Here is a 16,886-nt window from a genome sequence, read left to right on the forward strand (position 1 = left end):
CCTGCCCAGCCCCCGCCTGCTAGTGAGGGGTGCAGGCGTCTGCGCCGCTTCTCCGCTGAGAGTTTCCTCTGGGCACTTAGTCTGTGAGTTTTAATTATTTATGTCTTTTGTCTCCCAGTTATGCGGCCCTCTGAGGTTCCACTCGCTAGTGTTTCCAGGTGTTTGGAAAAGACTCCCTTCCCGGGAGGGAGCACTGTCCCTCCTTCTTTTGTCTCTCTTTTTATCTTTTTATCTATTTCCTACCTCCTTTCGACGACTGTGGGCTGCTTTTCTGAGTGCCTGGTGTCCTCTGCCAGTATTCAGAAGTTTTTTTGTGGGATTTACTCAGCGTTCAAATGTTCTTTTGTTGATTTTGTTGGGGGGAAAGTGACCGCCCCGTCCTATTCCTCCGCCATCTTCCTGTGCTCCTGAAAACATTTATCTTTAAAGTATAAATTTTGAGGAGAAATTATGAAATATCAGTGAGAACTCATGAAGATAAACTAATTGTGACAATAGTCTAATAGGCTTTTCCTTTGAAGGAACCCCTGTGCTATTACAGACACCTTAAATATGAATAAGCACTTAAAATGTAATTTTATGAAAAAAAAGTTACCTTAATCATATGGCTCATGGCATGGATCACCTGATTGTTCCTTACACTGTAGATCAATGGGTTCAACATTGGGCTCAAAAATGTATAAAAGACTGCAGTTATTTTGAACTCCTCTACAGAGTTCTTAGATGGAGTCCTTAAGTACATACAGAAGAGGGTTCCACAAGTAGAAAAGGCTTTTTACCTGCCTTTTGCAGAATGGATCCTCAAGATGGATGCAATGATGAAAATGTAGGACAGAAGAATGATGAAGAGAGAACTTAAGAGAGTGAAACCAGCAACCACAAACATCGCCATCTTTTTGACATAGGTGTCAAAGCAGGCCAAAATTATCAGAGGAGGATCAGCACAGTAGAAATGGTTGATCTCAAGGGAGTCACAGAAGGAAAAGTGAAAGGTCAGCAGGGCCTGAGAGAGACCATTGAGGAATCCACAATATAAGGGACTGTGACTAGAAAGATGCAAATGTCTTTGGACATCCTGGTGCTGTAATGTAGAGGGCTGCAGATGGCTACATAGCGGTCCAAGGCCATTGAAGCAAGGAGATAAAGTTCAGTGATCACCAGGGCAATGAAGAGAAGACTCTGTGTGAAGCATCCAGCATAGGAGATGGTCTTCTGGTCTGAGAGGAAATTGCGCAGCATATTTGGAGTAAAACTGGAGGAATAGCAAAGGTCTACAAAAGAGAGGTGGCTGAGGAAGAAATACATGGGAGTCTGGAGGTGGGGATTGGTCCTGACCAGCATGATCATACCCAGATTCCCTGCCAGTGTGATTAAGTAGATCACCAGGAACACCCCACACAGGGTCTTCTGTAGTGCTGGGTCATCTGTGAGTCCCAGGAGAATGAATTCAGTCACTATTGTGTGATTTGGGGAAAACATTCTTATTCCTTGAGAACTGAAAGTGACAAAGATAGTGAAGAATTCTGTGTGATACAGGCTCTGCATTCATTCCATACCTTTTACATTTATTCATTGATCATTTCATCTGTGAAGAAATTTCTATTTGTTTTTTTCAACAAATTCATCAGGATTTCTGCACAAATATTTAACCCTATATCTCAGTACTCTTCTGTTTTTTCTCACTATATCTCAATCTCTCCCTTGTTTGTATATATACATATATCATTAATCAAACATTAGTATATATTATAAATAATAATTGCATATTTATTATTATTTATTAATATATTGATATTATATTAATTATTACATATTATAATATACAATATTATTATATTATAATATATAATATTATTATATATTATTTAATATTATAGATTGATTATTATATATTTGTATTTGATTATATATTAAATTTTATATATAAAATGATATTGTACATTAATTATAATATTAATTATCCTATATTTATTATTAATAATATGTTAATAATGTGTTATTATTAATAATATATGTTAATAAATGCTATGATCTAATAATATTGCATATTAGATATATTAATACATTTATATCTTTTAAGGGGACTATACTTTGATTTTTTTTCAAACTTTGTGGGAACAAAAAGCCAAAGGTATGAAAATCAGGTAAGAAAAGCAACAAGGCATCATCAACGTGTTTCAAATGGACCAATGAAGAAAACTATATTTATAGAGCCCCAGCAGTTCTATTGTTTCAGATTCCACCAGGCGGCATTGACTATAAGGTGAGAACTGTGCTATGAAGAAGGCTGAGCGCCAAAGAATTGATGCTTTTGAACTACGGTGTTGGAGAAGACTCTTGAGAGTCCCTTGGACTGCAAGGAGATCCAGCCAGTCCATCCTACAGGAAATCAGTCCTGAATATTCATTAGAAGGACTGATTCTGAAGCTGAAACTCTAATGCTTTGTCCACCTGATGCAAATAACTGACTCACTGGAAAAGCCCCTAATGGTGAGATAGATTGAAGGCAGGAGGAGAAGGGGATGACAGAGGATGAGATGGTTGGATGGCATCATCGACCTTATGGACATGGGTTTGACCAAGCTCCCAGAGTTGGTGATGAACAGTGAAGTCTGGCATGCTGCGGTCCATGGGACTGCAAAAATTTGGACCCAGCTGAGCGACTAAACTGCATTGAACTGATTGTTTCAGATATAAAACAGAATATAAATGTTCAGTACTGCATTTTCAACCTGAAATCCATAGTTGTATGGCTTAATTTCATTCAAAGGACATTGAATTAGTGAAATTTATCTCAAGATATAGCTGGCTAAGAATAAACAGAATGAATTCATACATGCACTCATTTATTCTTTTACACTGTAAAGATTGATTTGTTTTTTTTCCTGTTCTAGGTTCTAGTGCTACAGCAGTGAAAAAAATCTCCGGCCTCACGAAGCATATATTGTAGGGGAAGGAACGAGTACTAAACCCAGAGATACATCACTTACTGTTTGGAAACCACAGCAGTACTTGTCTCCTCTGAATTGGAGTCATGTTGTGGGGTAGCTGTCTTTGATTTGTTAAACTCTGATTTACCCTTTGAGGCAGCACAAGTGGTTTTTACGAGTACAGAAGTGGTCCTTGTATTTTACTGTGTTGCCTGGAACACACTTCTCATCTGTTGTCTGTAGTTTACGTAAAGCATTAGTTCATTTCCAGGAGTTGGAAAATTTGAATTCTAAAAGGTTAAATTCACACACGCACACACACACACACAGAAGCCCATCGGCATTAGAATTCCTATTTTAGGCAATGCGTGTCCTTTGGTATTGTGAGCGTGATGGCTCTCTCAGCACTGTCTGGCTGCAGAGCCATCACGCTGGCACTTCTTGTCTCTGTATAATTGCCATCTTCTTCCTGATGTGACCCCAGGACTAAGAATGAAGATATCTGGAGCTTATGATTAAGCCAAACAGTTGAACCTAGGAATTGTGTGTATCATTTTCTTCCTTGGTCCCTTTACAATTTCTAGACTTGCTGAAATCTTCACCATTAAAAAAAGACTCATTGGCGGGGGGTGGGGGGAAATATATGACATAATCTCAGTTGGAAGCAAGTACTGTGAAGAATAATGAATGTGGGATGCTTTTAAATGCATTTTTTTTGCATATGGTGAATACTAATCTCCACAAAAAAAGAACAAAATTTATACTTAGTGAACAAGTATATCAAATGACCTACCTGTAAAACTGAAATTATGACCTTTTGAAAAAAATAAGAGGGGATGATTTATAATGTATTTAAGTATAGTCCCTAGAGTATTAAAAAAACAACAACAACTAAAAGCCAATTAAAATTGCCTTTGTTTCTCAAAAGTGTAACATTAATTTGATTCTTTGGGAACTAGAGTCTCCTCTGAGGCTGACATTGCAACATAGCATTTTTACAGGATTGATACTGTGTGTGAAATCTTTAGCAGAGAGACATTAGCCAACACTTTTAATACCATGGAAGTAGGGAATATGGTAGATAAGTTTAGTACTTACATTACAGTAAGGAAGAAAGTGTACCAATTATTTTTTTAAATCTCATTTTCTCTATAAACACTAAGGTGAGGCCACACACTGATAATGAGAAATAGTAAAAAGTGAACTAAGGGAGAGTTTTGAGGAGCACAAAGACTAGGAATGCCACAGACTAGGAAAAATATTCATACTGAATAATGTTGGCAAGGATTTCTACTCAGAATGCATATAGATCCTCCACTATTCGCTGATCTAAATATAACCAGACAATTTAAAAAAAAATCTAAGATCTTAATACATTTCATATACAAAAATATCAGTTCAGTTCAGTTCAGTTCAGTCGCTCAGTCGTGTCCGACTCTCCGCCACCCCATGAATCACAGTATGCCAGGCCTCCCTGTCCATCACCAACTCCCGGAGTACACTCAAACTCATGTCCACAGAGTCGGTGATGCCATCCAGCCATCTCATTCTCCGTCGTCCCCTTCTCCTCCCGCCCCCAACCTTTCCCAGCATCAGAGTCTTTTCCAGTGAGTCAACTCGTCGCATGAGGTGGCCAAAGTATTGCAGTTTCAGCTTTAGCATCAGTCCCTCCAATGAACATCCAGGATTGATCTCCTTTAGAATGGACTGGTTGGATCTCCTTGCAGTATAAGGGACTCTCAAGAGTCTTCTCCAACACCACAGTTCAAAAGCATCGATTCTTCGGCGATCAGCTTTCTTCACAGTCCAACTCTCGCATCCATACATGACCAAGGGAAAAACCATAGCCTTGACTAGACGGACCTTGGTTGGCAAAGTAATGTCTCTGCTTTTTAATATACTATCAAGGTTGGTCATAACTTTCCTTCCAAGGAGCAAGCGTCTTTTAATTTCATGGCTGCAACCAGCATCTGCAGTGATTTTGGAGCCCAAAAAAACAAAGTCTGACACTGTTTCCACTGTTTGCCCATCTATTTCCCATGAAGTGATGGGACCAGATGCCATGTCTTTGTTTTCTGAATGTTGAGCTTCAAGCCAACCTTTTCACTCTCCTCTTTCACTTTCATCAAGAGGCCTTTGAGTTCCTCTTCACTTTCTGCCATAAGGGTAGTGTCATCTGCATATCTGAGGTTATTGATATTTCTCCCAGCAATCTTGATTCCAGCTTGTGCTTCTTCCAGCCCAGCGTTCCTCATGATGTACTCTGCATATAAGTTAAATAAGCAAGGTGACAATATACAGCCTTGACGTACACCTTTTCCTATTTGGAACCAGTCTGTTGTTCCATGTCCGGTTCTAACTGTTGCTTCCTGACCTGCATACAGGTTTCTCAAGAGGCAGGTTAGGTGGTCTGGGATTCCCATCTCTTTCAGAATGTTCCACAGTTTATTGTGATCCACACAGTCAAAGGCTTTGGCATAGTCAATGAAGCAGAAATAGATGTTTTTCTGGAACTCTCTTGCTTTCTCCATGATCCAGCGGATGTTGGCAATTTGATCTCTGGTGCCTCTGCCTTTTCTAAAACCTGCTTGAACATCTGGGAGTTCACGGTTTACATACTGCTGAAGCCTGGCTTGGAGAATTTTGAGCATGACTTTACTAGCGTGTGAGATGAGTGCAATTGTGTGGTAGTTTGAGCATTCTTTGGCATTGCCTTTCTTTGGGATTGGAATGAAGATTTACCTCTTCCAGTCCTGTGGCCACTGCTGAGTTTTCCAAATCTGCTGGCATATTGAGTGCAGCACTTTCACAGCATCATCTTTCAAGACTTGAAATAGCTCAACTGGAATTCCATCACCTCCACTAGCTTTGTTCATAGTGATGCTTTCTAAGGCCCACTTGACTTCACATTCCAAGATGTCTGGCTCTAGGTCAGTGATCACATTATCGTGACTATCTTGGTCGTGAAGATCTTTTTTGTACAGTTCTTCTGTGTATTCCTGCCACCTCTTCTTAATATCTTCTGCTTCTGTTAGGTCCATACCATTTCTGTCCTTTATCCAGCCCATCTTTGCATGAAATGTTCCCTTGGAATCTCTAATTTTCTTGAAGAGGTCTCTTGTCTTTCCTATTCTGTTGTTTTCCTCTATTTCTTTGCATTGATCACTGAGGAAGGCTTTCTTATCTCTCCTTGCTATTCTTTGGAACTCTGCATTCAGATGCTTATATCTTTCCTTTTCTCCTTTGCTTTATATGAATTGCTAAAAACCATATGAAAAGAATTTCAATATGTATAATTGTTAAGGAAATATAAATTGTAACTCCCTTGAGATACCACTTCACATCCTCATTAATAACAAGAATTGGGAGAGTGGGATTAAGATATATACACTGTTGATATAAAATAGGTAACTAAAAGGTTGGCTTGAAGCTCAACATTCAGAAAACGAAGATCATGGCATCTGGTCCCATCATTTCATGGGAAATAGATGGGGAAACAGTGAAAACCGTGTCAGACTTTATTTTTTTGGGCTCCAAAATCACTGCGGATGCTGATTGCAGCCAGGAAGTTAAAAGACGCTTACTCCTTGGAAGGAAAGTTATGACCAACCTAGATAGCATATTGAAAAGCAGAGACATTACTTTGCCAACCAAGGTCCGTCTAGTCAAGGCTATGGTTTTTCCCGTGGTCATGTATGGATGTGAGAGTTGGACTGTGAAGAAAGCTGATCGCCGAAGAATTGATGCTTTTGAACTGTGGTGCTGGAGAAGACACTTGAGAGTCCCTTGGACTGCAAGGAGATTCAACCAGTCCATTCTAGAGTAGATCAGTCCTAGGTGTTCATTGGAAGGACTTATGTTAAAGCTGAAACTGCAATACTTTGGCCACCTCATGCAACGAGTTGACTCACTGGAAAATAGTCTGATGCTGGGAGGGATTGGGGGTAGGAGGAGACAGGGACGACAGAGAATGAGATGGCTCGATGGCATCACCGACTAGATGGAAATAAGTTTGAGTGAGCTCCGGTAGTTGGTGATGGACAGGGAGGCCTGGTATGCTGTGGTTCATGGGGTCGCTAAGAGTCGGACACGACTGAGCGACTGAACTGAACTGAAATGAACCCTTCCCAGGTGGCACTAGTTGTAAGAACCCACCTGCCAATGAAGGAGGCATAAAACATGCAGGTTCGATCCCTGGGTTGGGAAGATCCCCTGAAGGAGGAAATGGCAAACCCAGTCCAATATTCTTGCCCGGAAAATCCCAAGGACTGAGGAGTTTGGCACGATACAGTCTATGAGGTTGCAAAGAATAGGACATGTTGAGCAGTTGAGCATGCATGTGATGAGAACACACTGTATAGCACAGAGAGCTCTCCTTAAGGCACTGTGTGACCTAATGAGAAGGAAGCCCAAAAGGGCGGGGATATACTTATATGTCGGAGAAGGCAATGGCAACCCACTCCAGTACTCTTGCCTGGAAAATCCCATGGACGGAGGATCCTGGTAGGCTACAGTCCATGGGGTCGCTAGGAGTCAGACACGACTGAACGACTTCAGTTTCACTTTTCACTTTCATGCATTGGAGAAGGAAATGGCAACCCACTCCAGTATTCTTGCCTGGAGAATCCCAGCAATGGGGGAGTCTGGTGGGCTGCCGTCTATGGGGTCCCACAGAGACGGACACGACTGAAACGACTTAGCAGCAGCAGCAGCAACAAGCATACTTATATGTAAGGCTGACTAATTTTGATGTACAGTAGAAACTAACACAACATTGGATAGCAACTATACTCCAATAAAAATTGTTTTTAAAAAAAGATTGACAGAAAAAGATGGATAAAGACAATATGAATCAACTGTAACTCTCACAATATATCACGTGAAGAAGTGTAAAATGATTCAGCTACTTTGGAAAACTAGCTTTTTCTTCTGAAATGCCTTATAATGTCTTAATTTTCCTATAAAACTATGACTCAGTAAGTATTAGGATTTTATCCAAGAATATAAGAAGGCATACACCCACAAAGAAATTCAAACATATAGAGGCAGTTTCTTAGATAAACAAATTGTGATATATCCACATAACGGGACACTACATAGAAATAAAAACTGAACGAATTTCTAATAAAACTTAAATGAATCTCCAAAACGTTGTATCAGAAGTAGATCAACTTCTAAATGGCAGAGTAATGGCCTTCTCAAACCTACTACTCCACAAAGGCAACAGAAACATGGCAAAGTGGTCAGAATTGCTCTTTTAGAATTCTGTGTATTAACAAAGGCTTGCGACAATCCCATGAGTGTTTTCGTTCAAGTAAAAATGTCAGAATATTTCTTTTTTTAAGTTTTTAAAAATGTTTTTAATTAATTAATTTTTTTACTTTACAATATTGTGTTGGTTTTGCCATACATTGACATGAATCTGCCATGGGGGTACATGTGTTCCCCATCTTGAACCCCCCTCCCACCACCCTCACCATCCCATCCCTCTGGGTCATCCCAGTGCACCAGCCCTGAGCACCCTGTATCATGCATCGAACCTGGACTGGCGATTTGTTTCACATACGATAATTTACATGTTTCAATGCTATTCTCCCAAATCATCCCTCCCTAGCCCTCCCTCACAGAGTCCAAAAGACCGTTCTATACATCTGTGTCTCTTTTGCTGTCTCGCATACAAGGTTATTGTTACCACCTTTCTAAATTCCATATAAATGCGTAAGTATACTGTATTGGTGTTTTTCTTTCTGGCTTACTTCACTCTGTATAATAGGCTCCAGTTTCATCCACTTCATTAGAATTGATTCAAATGTATTCCTTTTAATGGCTGAGTAATATTCCATTGTATATATGTACCAAAGCTTTCTTATCCATTCGTCTGCAGATGGACATCTAGGTTGCTTCCATGTCCTGGCTATTATATACAGTGCTGTGATGAACATTGGAGTACATGTGCCTCTTTCAATTCTGGTTTCCTCGGTGTGTATGCCCAGCAATGGGATTGCTGGGTCATATGGTAGTACTATTTCCAATTTTTTAAGGAATCTTCACACTGTTCTCCATAGTGGCTCTACTAGTTTGCATTCCCATCAACAGTGTAAGAGGGTTCCCTTTTCTCCACACCCTCTCCAGCATTTATTGCTTGTAGACCTTTGCATAACAGCCATTCTGACTGTCATGAAATGGTACCTCATTGTGGTTTTGATTTGCATTAGACGCTGGACCCAGCGGCGCAGATGCGAGAGATGACGGCCCCGGCGGCACAGATGCAAGAGACGCTGGCCCCGGGGCAACTGACCAGGCAAAGAGGCGCGGCCGTGAGGAGATACCCCATGCCTGAGGCTAGGGCCAGTGGCCGAGAGGAGCTACCCCACGTCCAATAGGCGGTGGCTGAGTGGGCGCAGGAGGGCCGAGAGCAGCTACTCCACGTTCAAGGTCGGGGGGCAGCCTTGAGGAGATACCCCTCATCCAAGGTAAGGTGAAGCGGCTGCACTTTCTTGGAGCAGCTGTGAAGAGATATCCCACGCCCAAGGTAAGAGAAACCCAAATAAGACAGTAGGTATTGCGAGGGGGCATCAGAGGGCAGACACACTGAAATCATAATTCACAGGAAACTAGTCGATCTGATCACATGGACCACAGCTGAATGTGGTCCACTGCAGAAGGGAATGGCAAACCACTTCAGTATACTTGCCTTGAGAACCCCATGAACAGTATCAAAGGGCAAAATGATAGGATACTGAATGAGGAATTCCCGAGGTTGGTAGGTGCCCAGTATGCTACTGGAGATCAGTGGAGAAGTAACTCTAGACAGAATGAAGGGATGGAGCAAAAGAAAACCAATACCCAGTTGTGGATGTGACCGGTGATAGAAGCAAGGTCCGGTGCTATAAAGAGCAATATTGAATAGGAACCTGGAATGTTAGGTCCATGAATCAAGGCAAATTGGAAGTTGTCAAACAGGAGATGGCAAGAGTGAACATAGACATTCTAGGAATCAGTGAATTAAAATGGACTGGAATGGGTGAATTTAACTCGGATGACCATTATATCTACTACTGTGGGCAGGAATCCCTTAGAAGAAATGGAGTAGCCATCATGGTCAACAAAAGAGTCCGAAATGAAGTACTTGGATGCAATCTTAAAAAACGACAGAATGATTTCTGTTTCCAAGGTAAACCATTCAATATTACAGTAATTCAGGCCTATGGCCCAACCAGTAATGCTGAAGAAGCCGAAGTTGAATAGTTCTATGAAGACCTACAAGACCTTTTAGAACTAACACCCAAAAAAGATGTCCTTTTCATTATAGGGGACTGGAATGCAAAAGTAGGAAGTCAAGAAACACCTGGAATAATAGAGAAATTGGCCTTGGAGCACGGAATGAAGCAGGGCAAAGGCTAATAGTTTTGTCAAGAGAACACAATGGTCATAGCAAACACCCTCTTCCAACAACACAAGAGAAGACTCTACACATGGACATCACCAGATGGTCAACATCAAAATCAGATTGATTATATTCTTTGCAGCCAAAGATGGAGAAGCTCTATAGAGTTAGCAAAAACAAGACCAGGAGCTGACTGTGGCTCAGATCATGAACTCCTTATTGCCAAATTCAGACTTAAATTGAAGAAAGTATGGAAAACCACTAGACCATTCAGATATGACCTAAATCAAATCCCTTATCATTATACAGTGGAAGTGGGAAATAGATTTAAGGGACTAGATCTGATAGATAGAGTGCCTGATGAACTCTGGATGGAGGTTAGTGACATTGTACAGGAGACAGGGACCAAGACCATCCCCATGAAAAAGAAACGCAAAAAAGCAAAATGGCTGTCTGAGGAGGCCTTACAAATAGCTGTGAAAAGAAGAGAGGCGAAAGGCAAAGGAGAAAAGGAAAGATATAAGCATCTGAATGCAGAGTTCCAAAGAATAAAGGAGAGATAAGAAAGCCTTCCTCAGCGATCAATGCAAAGAAATAGAAGAAAACAACATAATAGGAAAAACAAGAGATCTCTTCAAGAAGATTAGAGATTCCAAGGGAACATTTCATGCAAAGATTGGCTCGATAAAGGACAGAAATGGTATGGACCTAACAGAAGCAGAAGATATTAAGAAGAGGTGGCAAGAATACACAGAAGAACTGTACAAAAAAGATCTTCACGACCAAGATAGTCACGATAACATGATCACTGACCTAGAGCCAGATATCTTGGAATGTGAAGTCAAGTGGGCCTTAGAGAGCATCACTATGAGCAAAGCTAGTGGAGGTGATGGAATTCCAGTTGAGCTCTTTCAAATCTTGAAAGATGATGCTGTGAACGTGCTGCACTCAATATGCCAGCAAATTTGGAAAACTCAGCAGTGGCCACAGGACTGGAAAAGGTCAGTTTTCATTCCAATCCCAAAGAAAGGCAATGCAAATAATGCTCAAACTACCGCACAATTGCACTCATCTCACACGCTAGTAAAGTCATGCTCAAAATTCTCCAAGTCAGGCTTCAGCAATACTGAACCATGAACTTCCAGATGTTCAAGCAGGTTTTAGAAAAGGCAGAGGCACCAGAGATCAAATTGCCAACATCCTCTGGATCATGGAGAAAGCAAGAGAGTTCCAGAAAAACATCTATTTCTGCTTCATTTACTATGCCAAAGCCTTTGACTGTGTGGATCACAATAAACTGTGGAACATTCTGAAAGAGATGGGAATCCCAGACCACCTAACCTGCCTCTTGAGAAACCTGTATGCAGGTCAGGAAGCAACAGTTAGGACTGTACATGGAACAACAGACTGGTTCCAAATAGGAAAAGGAGTACGTCAAGGATGTAGATTGTCACCTTACTTATTTAACTTCTATGCCGAGTACATCATGAGGAATGCTGCGCTGGAAGAAGCACAAGCTGGAATCAAGATTGCTGGGAGAAATATCAATAACCTCAGATATGCAGATGACACTACCCTTATGGCAGAAAGTGAAGAGGAACTCAAAGGCCTCTTGATGAAAGTGAAAGAGGAGAGTGAAAATGTTGGCTTGAAGCTCAACATTCAGAAAACAAAGATCATGGCATCTGGTCCCATTACTTCATGGGAAATAGATGGAAAAACAGTGGAAACAGTGTCAGACTTTATTTTTTTGGGCTCCAAAATCACTGCAGATACTGATTGCAGCCATGAAATTAAAAGACGCTTACTCCTTGGAAGGAAAGTTATGACCAACCTAGATAGTATATTAAAAAGCAGAGACATTACTTTGCCAACCAAGGTCCGTCTAGTCAAGGCTATGGTTTTTCCCGTGGCCATGAGATGTGAGAGTTGGACTGTGAAGAAAGCTGATCGCCGAAGAATTGATGCTTTTGGACTGTGGTGTTGGAGACGACTCTTGAGAGTCCCTTGTACTGCAAGGAGATCCAACCAGTCCATTCTAAAAGAGATCAATCCTGGGTGTTCATTGGAAGGACTGATGCTAAAGCTGAAACTGCGATACTTTGGCCACCTCCTGTGACGAGTTGACTCACTGGAAAAGACTCTGATGCTGGGAAAGGTTGGGAGAGGGAGGAGAAGGGGACGACAGAGAATGAGATGGCTGGATGGCATCACCGACTCTGTGGACATGAGTTTGAGTGAACTCCGGGAGTTGGTGATGGACAGGGAGGCCTGGCGTGATGTGATTCATGGGGTTGCGGAGAGTCGGACACGACTGAGCGACTGAACTGAACTGAACTGAACTGATTACGAGTGATGTTGAGTATCTTTTCATGTGTTTTTTAGCTGTCTGTATGTCTTCTTTGGAAAAATGTCTGTTTAGTTCTTTGGCCCATTTTTTGATTGGGTCGTTTATTTTTCTGGAATTGAGCTTCAGGAGTTGCTTGTATATTTTTGATATTAATCCTCTGTCAGTTGCTTCATTTTCTATTACTTTCTCCCATTCTGAAAGCTGTCTTTTCACCTTGCTTATAATTTCCTTTTTGTGCAGAAGCTTTTAATTTTAATTAGGTCCCATTTGTTTATTTTTGCTTTTATTTCCAATATTCTGGGAGGTGGGTCATGGAGCATCCTGCTGAGATTTATGTCAGACAGTGTTTTGCCTACGGTTTCCTCTAGGAGTTTTTATAGTTTCTGGTCTTACATTTAGATCTTTAATCCATTTTGAGTTTATTTTTGTGTATGGTGTTAGGGAGTGTTCTAGTTTCATTTTTTACAAGTGGTTGACCAGTTTTCCCAGCACAACTTATTAAAGAGACTGTCTTTTCTCTATTGAATAGTCTTGGCTCCTTTGTCAAAGACAAGGTGTCCACAGGTGCGTGGATTTATATCTGGGCTTTCTATTTTGTTCCATTGATCTATATTTCTGTCTTTGTGCCAATACCATACTGTCTTGATGACTGTGGCTTTATAGTAGAGCCTGAAGTCAGGTGGGCTGATTCCTCCAGTTTCATTCTTCTTTCTCAAGATTGCTTTGGCTATTCAACGTTTTTTGTATTTCCATACAAATTGTGAAATTATTTGTTCTAGTTCTCTGAAAAATACCAGTGGTAGCTTGATAGGGATTGCATTGTATCTATCGATTACTTTGGGTAGTATACTCATTTTCACTATATGATTTTTCCAATCCATGAACACGGTATATTTCTCCATCTATTTGTGTCCTCTTTGATTTCTTTCACCAGTGTTTTATAGTTTTCTATGTATAGGTCATTGGACGAGGCAATGGCAAGCCACTCCAGTACTCTTGCCTATAAAATCCCATGGATGGAGGAGTTGGTAGGCTGCAGTCCGTGGGGTCGCTAAGGGTCAGACCCGACTGAGCGATTTCACTTTCACTTTTCACTTTCACACATTGGAGGAGGAAATGGCAACCCACTCCAGTGTTCTTGTCTGGAGAATCCTAGGGCCGGGGGAGCCTGGTGGGCTTCTGTGTATGGGGTCACACAGAATCGGACATGACTGAAGTGACTTAGCAGCAGCAGCAGCAGCATGTATAGGTCTTTTGCTTCTTTAGGTAGATATATTTCTACGTATTTTATTCTTTTCATTGCAATAGTCAATGGAATAGTTTCCTTAATTTCTCTTTCTGTTTTCTCATTGTTAGTGTATAGGAATGCAAGGGATTTTTGTGTGTTGATTTTATATCCTGCAACTTTACTATATTCATTGATTAGCTCTAGTAATTTTCTGGTAGAGTCAAAAGTGTTATTTGCAGGTCTGCCTGAATGCAATTCTCTGGAAAAACAATAATAATTTATATATATGGAAATTATAAATGGGAAAATCATTTGGAAATGATGACTGGTGAAAAATACAAGAGCAGAACAGCTTTTATGATTATGTCGGATCACAGTTTTAGTCTCAAGAACTCATTCCACTGATTACTTATCAGATACTTCTTCCTTTCTCTTCCCAGGTCAGTGATATTGAGGATGACTGAGCTACTCTTACTAGCAAAGTGACATATATTACAATGCATTTCCTGAATGGAAAAATTATTTACTTTCACATGATCTATATATTCACGTGGTAAATAAATACTGATAAATATATATAAAGAGAAAGAGAAAGAATGAAATAACTGGCTTAAAAATCAACATTAAAAAAATGAAGATCGTAGCATTCAGTCGCATTACTTCATAGCAAATAGATGCGGAAACAATGGAAACAGTGATAGACATTATTTTCCTGGGCTCTAAAATCATGTGGACAGTGACTGAAGCCATGAAATTAAAAGACACTTGCTCCTCAGAAGAAAAGCTATGACAATCCTAGACAGCGTATTAAAGAGCAGAAACATCACTTTGCCTACAAAGGTCCATATAATCAAAGTGATGGTTTTTCTAGTAGATGTGTGAGAGCTGGACAATAAATAAGGCTGAGCACCGAAGAACTGATGACTTTGAAGTGTGATGCTGGAGAAGATTCCTGACAGTCCTTGAACATCAAGGAGATCAAACTAGTCAATCCTAAAGGAAATCAACCCTGAATATTCGTTGGAAGGACTGATGCTGAAGCTGAAGCTCCAATATTTTGGCCACTTCTTGTGAAGAGCTGACTCATTGGAAAAGACACTGATGGGAAAAGTTGAAGGCAGGAGAAGAAGGGGACAATGGAGAGTGAGATGGTTGGATGGCATCACCAACACAATGGATATGAGTTTGAGAAAACTCTGGGAGATGGTGAAGGACAGGGAAACCTTGGCATGCTGCAGTCTATGGGGTTGCAGTCATACATGACTGAGCGACTAAACAACAATATACACTTTCCTTTAATGAAACCTGATTATCTTCTCAAAAGAATCTCTAATTCTGACTTTTTCTTTCTTACAGGACATTTGGTTTATATTTAAGTCTACTTCTTGGGAATGTAAAACAATACATGCTTCATTATTTCAACATATAGTTTAGTATTTTACAGTTTTTAATGTTTCCATTATTTATTTAATCTGTTTGTTTTAGACAAAGCAGATTCCCTTCTTAGTAGGAGATATCCTTTTCTGATTTAGAATTTTCCTTTCTTACAATAGAGTTTTATATCATATTCTGGATCACTTGATACTCTTTGAAATTGATTTTAAAAAAATCATCATATAACAACATTCATAACATTCACCAAAGCATTTTAGTACATCACTTCCTTTTAATATTTAGGAACTTTTTAATTTACCCTCTTGAAGAAAATATTACAATAGCCAAGATATGGAAGTAACCTAAATGTCAATTGACAGAGACTACTCAGTCATAAAAAGAATAAAATAATGTAATTTGTAGTAACATGAATGGACTTAGAGATTCTCATAGTAAGCAAAGTAAGTCAGACAGAGACAAATTATCACATTTGTGGAATCTAAAATACGATAGGAAAGACTCTATTTACAAAACGGAAACAGGCTCACAGACTTTGAAAACAAACCTATGGTTACCAGAGGGGAAGGTGCCGGGGCGGGGCGGGTAGCGTTTTGGGTAGTGAATTAGGAGTTTGGGATTAACATATACACACGACTATACTAAATATAAAAAAGACAACCAACAAGGATATACTGTATAGCACAGGGAACTCAGTATTCTTTAATAACTTATACAGGGAAAGAATCTGAAAAATAATAGATATATGTATATGTATAATAAATCACATTACTGTACACCTGAAACTAACACAAAATTGTACATCAACTATTAATATGCTCCAATATAAGATAAAATTAACATATATAAATACAAACTATTTATGTAATAAAACAAAAGGTAAAAAATTGTTCCTGAAATTCAATTTTAAGTCATAATATTATTAAATTGAAATTGACGCATATTTATTTTTGCTCTTTTAGGAAACATCCCCTTTTCAAATGAATTCTTTTGAAATGAAAATACGTGCTTTTTATCTTACTTGTTTTGTAATTTTGTAAGATGAAATATTTAAAATAGAGTATCTTCATATATACTTTAACTATGCATGAAATGTTTTATTAAAAGGGAGACTCCAGATTGGAAAATATGATTTTCTAGCTCTAATGAGCAGGAATTCACCACTCTTCTGGCATCATTTTTCCAAGGGGAGAGGAATAATAAATGACTTCAATTTAAAAAAGCAAAGAAAATATTTATTCATATGAATTATTGTTTTTGATAATTTACTACGCAAATACACATTTCCAAAATGCTATCCTTACTACTCTTTATACTTCTTCCTTTTTGAATGTAGTGATGTGTGAAATCACCACCAGTAACCAGTTACTCAAGTTTTCCTGAATCCTCAATATGATTTTGAGTGTTCATTCTATTGTATGATGTGTAAAAATAGTAGATTACATTTAATATAGAAAACATTGATCTGTCAGACCCTATTTGTTGGAACTCACTTTAATTTTTTACTTCTTCTCAGTGTCATGGTGTGCTAGGTACATGATGATGATATTTAAGCTTGAGGAGATGAAAGGAATAAAATAAAATATAAAATTATTTTGG

General features: G+C 39.4%; 1 pseudogene; it reads right to left on the reverse strand.

Moving 5' to 3' along the window:
* Positions 1-577: 577 nt before the first annotated feature.
* On the reverse strand, positions 578-1,479 carry LOC129560044 (olfactory receptor 5M1-like; annotated as a pseudogene).
* Between the last annotated feature and the right edge of the window lie 15,407 nt (positions 1,480-16,886).

The sequence above is a fragment of the Moschus berezovskii genome, chromosome 16, assembly GCF_049115385.1.
Source record: "Moschus berezovskii isolate FMDL1 chromosome 16, NW_MosBer_1.0, whole genome shotgun sequence".
In the NCBI taxonomy this organism is placed as follows: Eukaryota; Metazoa; Chordata; class Mammalia; order Artiodactyla; family Moschidae; genus Moschus; species Moschus berezovskii.